Genomic DNA, 8531 nt, shown 5'->3' with positions numbered 1-8531 from the left:
ATTAAAGAAGAATTTTCGATTCTGTTCCAGCTATGAGCATAAGGTTTTTGCAATTTTCAAAAAATCTCTAATAAACCTTTGGTAAAACCCCACATGTCTAATAAAAATGTGAATACCTTTCACGTTTGTTGGTGGAGGTAATTTCTCAATGATTTCCACCTTAGCTTTGTCTACTTGAATGCCTTAACTAGAGATGCGATGGCCTAACACAATACCTTCAGTTGCCATGAAATGACATTTTTCCCAATTCAGGACAAGATGTGTGTCCTTACATCACTTCAATACTTTCTCCAAATTGTTACAGCAATGATCAAAATCATTCTTATAGACTAAGAAATCATCTATAAAAACCTCTAAAGAGTCTTCGATCATATTTGAGAATATTACAGTCATGCATCTTTGAAATGTGGCTGGTGCAATGCGAAGATCAAAAGGCATACGGAAAAAAGTGAAAGTACCAAAGGGGTAAGCAAAGGTTGTTTTCTCCTGATCTTCCGGTGCAATAGCAATTTGATTGTACCCAAAATAGTCGTCTAAAAAGCAATAATAGGCCTTTCCAGCAAGCCGATCCAACATTTGGTCAATGAAAGGAAGTGGGAAGTGAGCCTTCTTTGTGGCCGCATTCAATTTGCGATAATCTATACAAACTCGCCATTCTATGGAAATATGTGTAGGAATTAATTCGTCCTTATCGTTGCGAACCATGATGATGGCACTCTTTTTAGGTACAGATTGTACTAGACTTTCCCAATTACTATCAGAAATCAGGTAAATAATTCCAGCATCAAGCCATTTCATGATTTCCTTCTTATCTCATTTAATCTTCTTTGATGTTTAATCGGTTGCTTGCCTTCATTTCCAACTTGATCTTGTGCATACAAAAAGAATGACTAATACCTTGAATATCGGTAATACTCCAAGCAATAACTCATTTATGTTGCTTAAGAATATAGACCAATTTCTCTTCTTGAGTTACATCCAGTGTTGCGGAGACAATAACTGGGAGAGTATTTTGATAACCCAAAAATACATATTTAAGATTAGGAGGTAGGGGTTTCAATTCCGGAGTAAGAGCTTCTTCAATAGATGGTTTGAAATTTGGGGTTGTTCTATTGGCTAGGTTTAAGGATTCAATCTGCCATTCATGCTTGATTTCAAGATTATTAGATTCAACCATGCTGTCACAATCGTCTAAAGACTCGACATCAGATGTCACTGTAAACTCTTCAGAAAGTATTGTGCTTTGGTCATTGAATTCTTCCTCAATTAGATCATCTAGCACATCGACGGTATCGCATTCGCCTTTATCCTTGCATTGAATAGATTCAAAAACACTGAAGGTGACTTGCTCGTCACTAAGTCACATGGTTAGTTCACCTATGTGAACATTAATAAGAGTTCAACCGGTGGCTAAAAATGGTCATCCCAAGATTATGGGAACCTCCTTGTCTACCTCACATTTAAGTATGATAAAATCAGCTAGAAAAACAAATTTATCCACATGAACTAAAACATCTTTGATTTGACCTTCAGGTTGAGCCAAGGATCGATTAGCTAGCTGTAATGTCACTACAGTAGATTTCATGTGACTAATTTCCAACTTTCTAAAAGTAGATAGTAGCATTAGGTTAATGCTAGCTCCCAAGCCTTACCCGAATAATGATTGCCAATTGAACATGGAATGGTAAAGCTTCCAGGATCTTTTAATTTAGGGGGTAACTTGTTTGTCAAAACAGCACTACAGCCTTCTGTGAGTGCAATAGTTTCAATATCAGTGAGCTTTTTCTTCTTGGACAAGAGGTCTTTCATAAATTTTCCATAACTTGAAATTTGTACTAGAGCGTTTACTAAAGGAATGTTGATCTGTAGTTGCTTCAGTGTGTCCCGGAACTGTTGATACTGTTGGTAATGCTCATTCTTCCTGAATCTTTGTGGGAAAGGTGAAGGTAGAGATACATTTTCTTACGTCGATACCTTTGATTGTGTCGACAATTTTAAAGGTCGGACATTAGGCATATGAGTGAAAAATTGTGGAACTTCTTTGTCTGATGCATCGGCAAACTCTTCAGATTCAACCTTCTCACTAGTGATCACTTCATCCTTATCTTGAGGTTCTATAGTAGAGTGTATAAATGGTTCGGTAGTTTGTTTACCACTCCTAAGAGTGATAGCCTTACAATGTTCTTTACCCCTCGGACTGGGATTTTCTATGTCACTAGGTAATGAGCGTAGTGGTCAAGTATTCAGATCTAAAGCAAGTTGTCCTAATTATGCCTCCAATGCTCAAACGGAAGATGAATTCCCTTATATGATAGCTTTCGTGCGAGTAATATGCTCCCGCATTAACGCCTCTAGAGTTACTAATGGGTCAGAAGTAGAATCTTGAGTGTACGTTTATTGTCGATGTCCTTGAACATGTTGATTCGATATGGAAAAGTGTTGTAACTGCATCAGATTTTGGTATGGATGTGTTTGGCCTTGTTGTGGATGCATATAAGCGTGCTGATCATTATTCTGCTGTTGTTGATTGTAATTCCCTTGTCTTGGATTATAATTGCCTTGAGTAGATGTATTCCTATATCTAAATGTCACAACATTTTTTTTCTAGCATTTTGAGTTCCCCAAAGCGGTTGGTTGTGTGCAGAGTTGTGGTAAGAGTTACCATAAGATTACGGATGTTACTAATATAACAGACATTCTCTGCATGTTATTGACAATCTTCATAGCTATGGTTGTCACTACAAATCTCACAACAAAAAGTAGGAACATCAACTTGCTAAGCAACTTGTATAGGTGCAACGCCACTAGTCCCCTGCATATTTTTAATCATGTTTGTGACAGAAGAAACTTGAGCACTTAGTGCGATTATTGCATCCAATTCAATAACTCTTAGAGTAGTTTTTGCTTGTGCAGCTTTGGAGATAGAGTATTGATAATCATTCTCAGCAATTCTCTCAAGAATTCTCATAGCATTATTATAAGTACAATCCAACAGAGGTTCATTGGCTGATGTGTCACCAAGATTCCTTGTATGTGAATTCAACCCATTATAAAAAATCTCAATTTGCATTTTTGGTTAAATTTTGTGCATGGGACAATGTCGAGTAAAGATTTATAATGTTCCCATGTGGTGTGAAGATTTTTATCATCCAATTGATGATAAGCAGTAATATCATTTCGAAGACGAGCATTCATTGTTGGTGGGTTAAATCTTAAATCAAACTGTGTTGCTAGTGCATTCCAAGAAGTAATTGAACTGACGGGTAGCCCAAAAAACCAAGTATGGGATCTTCCCTGTAAGGAATAAGGAAATAATTGCATCTTTAAGGCATAATTAGGAACGCCTTGTTGACTAAAGGAAGCACAGAACAATAAAAAGGATTTAAGATGTTCTCTCACATCTTCATGTGGCAGTCCGACATATTGTCCATTAGAATTCAACATTTGAAATATTACTGGCTTGTGTTCAAAATTCCCAGCTTGGGTTGCTGGCCTAAGAACTCCTGGTTGTAAATCATCCAAGACAGGTACCACAAAATCTCGTATAATCCTATTTTGTATGTGAGCATCTTGTGGCAACAATGGGTTATTAACATTTTGCTGTTGCATCGGGGTTATGGCTACATTGTCCCCTGGTAGAGCCATATTTCTTTGTTCTCTAAGTCTACTCCGAACAGTCTTTTCAGTTTTTGGATCAAAATCGACAAGAAAATCTAACTTGCTTCGAGTCATAAAACACCTAAAATGAAGTTGAAGAAATAGCAACAAAGAAAAACCAATTAGTGAATAACAAATATTATATAAGGAAAATAAAGTGCAAAAACACACAAAAACATAAATAAAAATAAAAATCAAACAAACGTCATCCCTGGCAATGGCACCAAAAACTTGATCGGTTGTTTAACATCACAGTAATTATGTGCAAGCATACACTGTCGATGCAGGTATAGTAGACAGATGTGAATCTGTCGGATATCGATTCCACAAGGATGGTTGTCTTTTGTCTATTAATGTCAATGCTATAACTAAATAGAACTGAGATAAATTGTGAGGATAGTTGTTAGAGAAACAACTTGAAAACAATAAAATAAAATATGGTAATGATAAACTGGATCCTCAACATGAATCTTTAGTAGAATACTAAGTGCTCACAAGGTATAAAAGGATAGGTGATTGTCGAGGTAATAAATTTTAATGTATATCTTACGAAGCGTCACTCTTCTATTTAATCTGAGACTTAAACATGCATATTGACCCCACCTTTTGATGATGGAAACATGGCATTATTAAGAGCAAGTGGACTAAATTCCTTTAATCCTCACGCAACTTCCGTTGTAATGCTTGTTGGCTCGAACTGTCACTAAACTTTCCACTGTCAGTGACTGCAATAACACTTTCATGTTAAGAAACATTCAAACCCCAAGATTAAAAAATAAAAGCAAGATTGAATAAGATAACATTTAACCAATAATTCACGTGTACTTCCATACAAATAGAAAATAGAGAGTAATCACCAGCATTTAGACAGAAATAAGAAAGAAACGAGTGGAGAATACTATTCCTAGACAACTCAACTGAATCTCTCTATTCCCTCTTGTCTCGCACTTAAATCTCTTCGTCAGTAGCTAATATGCATCAATTTTCATGTTGGGTCACCCGTGAGAGGCTTAAGCTGCCATAGTCGGAAGCTTCAAGGTAGGATGAAGAAGATGATGGTCAAGAAAAAGCTCTCCCCCTCTATTTTTCTTCTCACGTCAACTTTTTATGTCCTCCTCCAATAGTACTGGTGTCGTTTCCTCAGAACTATTCAATCCTTGTACGTACAGATTGGTTATACCAAATTAGACAGCTCACGCATTGTTAGTTCTTATCCGAACAACTGTCAGGTGCGGTAAAAATTTTAGAGGCAATCTGGAATTAACTCATGCAGCCACATTAATGCAAAAAGATAGGAAAATTAAGGATAAAATAGACTAGGATTCACTGAGTTATAAAATGAAATTTACTAAACTAAAAATACTAAAATATATGCTAAGGATAACTAAATGGGAAAAATTTAACCAATAAGTAAGGAGGAAAACCTATGTTCTTTCTAGCGCTATCATCGGGTATAATTGGCATCGCAATTAAGGTCTATAGTCTGTCTGGAGTCTTGTTGGAGTTCTATGCCTTCGAGCTTGGCATTTATGTACCTTCAGTCCATAATGAGTTGAGTCATTGATATCATGATGAGAATATACTATTATACAATGAGTCCAATCATATTGATATCATAGCTTGAAAGACATGAGGTTTGGAAGCTAGTGCCTAAGCCTATTGGTTGCAACATTATTAGCACAAAGTGGATCTTTAAGAACAAGACTGATGAACATGGGTATATCGCTTGCAATAAAGAAACACTTGTGGACTAGGGCTACACTCTAGTCAAAGGTATTGACCTTGAGGAAACTTTTGCACCTGTTGCAAAACTTAAAGCCATTAGAATGTTACTTCCAATGGCTACTTTTCTTAACATCATATTGCTTCAAATGGATTTCAAGAGTGCTTTTCTCAATATATTCCTAAATAAAGAGGTGCTTGTGTCTCAACCTAGAGGCTTTGAAGACACTACCTATCCATAACACATGTATAAATTAAGCAAATCTTTATAGTGTCTTAAACAATCCCCTTGAGCTTGGCATGAGATGTTGTCCTATTTCTTGATCGATCAAGGATTTTGAAGAGGGTCTATTGACAAGAACTTGTTCATTCAAAGACACAGGGGCACGACTATAATGGCTCAATTTTATGTTAATGAGATAACTGTTGGTGGAACTTCAATTTTTGCAAAATACAACTTTGAGAAAATGTTGCAGAGTGGATTCGAGATAAGTATGGTGTTGAGTAAGCATACTTTCTTAAGTTCCAAATCAAGAAATTAGAGGATGGGACATTCCTTTCTTGGGAGAAGTTTTCTAAGAACCTTGTAAAGAAGTTCAGCCTAGAGAATTCCAAGCCTACTAGCACTCAAATGTCTGTTAGTGAGAAATTGTGCGCAAATGCAACGAGAGTGCCCACTTTTAAGACCACATATAGAAGCATGATTGGAAGTCTACTTTACCTCATTATTAGTTAACCTAACTTGTGTTTTAGTGTTGGTGTATGTGCCATATTCCAAATAAATACTAAAGAATCACATGTCAATGCTATCGAAAGGATCATTAGGTATGGTCATGGAACTTCAGACTTGAGAATTTGGTTTTCTAAAGATAATATAATGAGTCCTATAGGTTACAATGACGCTGACTGGGCTAGGAACATTGATGATTGTAAAAGCACATGGTGGATGCTTATACTTGGGATCAAATAGTATCATGGAACAATAAGAGGCAAACATCAATTTCTCTTTCAATAGCAGAGATGGAGTACATATTTGCTAGAAGTTATTGTGCTCAAGTACGTTGGATGAGGCGGATGATAGAAGATTTTAGAGTGGAATTGCATGTGGGCACTGCCTATTGTAACTACACTAGTTCCATCAACATATTTAAGAATCTAGTAATGCATTTAAGAACCAAACACATTGGCATCAGACACAATTGCATTTGAGAGTTGGTTGAGAATGATTTTGTTGATTTGAATTTTGTTCCTACTCAAAATCAATTAGATGATTTATTCACCAAGGCTCTAAATTCCACTAGGTTTGAAAGCTTAAGGAATTCAGTTGGGATCTAACGAGCTTGAGGTCTTGATTATCTTTGGAGGGCATCCAGACAACCTTGCTTGATATCGTTTTGGATTTTCTAGTTAAATTTGGTTATTTTTGTAATTTCCAATAATTTTGGTGTATTATGAAAATTCTAGCACCAAATATTATATTTTTGGTTGGTAAACATTTTTTCAAGATTTTCTTTCTCCATATCTTAGAAGAAAAGTCATTGGAAAACATTTTTGGTTGATAGAGGTGTCCACTTATTTTTGGTATAAATACCACCAACATAGTTTACTTAGTCTTTATGTAAAATCATGCAATTCTCTTAAAAACCAGAAAGCAATAAATTTTTCAAAAAAATTGTTCCTTGTTTCTTTCCAAAGCTTTCAACTTTTTTAAGAAGCAATCTTTCATCTTCTAATGGCTAGAGTCAAGATAATTGATAACTATAATATCTTATAGTTATTTGTCTTTTATTTTAGTATGATTTGAGTTTATTTTTGTAGGTTATTATTAGTGAATTTTAGGAATTTTATATTATTTTTATTTTTTATAACACCCAAAACCCGGTCAGGACGGTTCGACCCAAACACGAAATGTCACATTAGCCACTGAAGTGACTCTCCATTTCATCTCCAACCGATCCTCCAACAGACCAGCATACCATATGAATAAAATAAGGAACATGCGAGCACATAATACTTCACTTTCACAGAGAAAGGGGTTCACATAACAATATTGAACTTTCACAATCAAAGGGGTTTGCATGTTACAGTAGATTGTCATGTAAACCAAAGGGGAACTCATGCGAACACGGAAACATACGAAAGACTGTTGACACACAATAACTTAATTCTAGGGCTCGCAACTTGCATAGCTTAAGAATTCTATGTTTTTGTGGAATAAGTCTCCTTAAGTGAGGTAGGTCTCGCGAATGACCCCTATGTGTTTCGAGTCTGAGAACTTGTTTCACAGGGTCTCTCCTATTTCATGTATCATAAATTAGTTTGTGGGTAGTAGTTTGTTAAACGTTAGGGTTCGTTCATTGCACAGTTCGATGAGTTTGTCACATCGTAGCAACTTTGGCAAACTCTATATAAATTAGTCAGTTGTTATTATTTCATGCTCTAACTTATGGTGAACACTCTCTATTAGGAACATGAACTCATAATTTAAGAAAACAACAAACATGACTTTGAGTTATATTCATACCGACGAATAATTAACATACTTAACATTCAGGTATATATATAATGTTTTATTAGTTCGCAAGCTTAAAATAGGTATATCGTAAATGTCCAAGTCTTTAGAACAATCACCGAGGTCAATCAGATAGAAAAATATTTCTAAGCCCAAGAAGAATATCACATTACCCGTAAGTCCAGAGTTCATTTGTAACACCTACTCGATATTTATGTCTCAAATGGATCACTTGCTTTCCCACTACACACCGTGCAATCAATCTATTTGTAGTGTTTTAGTAAAGAGTGTGTAAGCTCTTGCAAGCTTAGTGAATGTTCTGAAGAACCACATAGCATATACAAAATATAAGTCACACAATGAGTTCACCATTACATTCATACATATATCTCCAAAACATATAAGGGTTTACATATGCATAAGGGTTCGCATACATATAAGGGTTAGCATGCATATAAGGGTTTGTCAATTTGAAACAATTTGCGTATAGATATTCCTTTGTCAATTTGAAACATAAAAGTGGGCTTAATCACCAAACACTGGATAAGCGGATCTCCATCACACCCAGAAACTCAAAGAGTTGAACACCTTCCACAAGTGTAGTGTAAAGCTAAACACTCTCCAAACATACCCCACACAA

This window comes from Gossypium raimondii, chromosome 11 (assembly GCF_025698545.1).
Source record: "Gossypium raimondii isolate GPD5lz chromosome 11, ASM2569854v1, whole genome shotgun sequence".
Taxonomy (NCBI): domain Eukaryota; kingdom Viridiplantae; phylum Streptophyta; class Magnoliopsida; order Malvales; family Malvaceae; genus Gossypium; species Gossypium raimondii.
Note: the sequence above shows the minus strand (reverse complement) of the source record.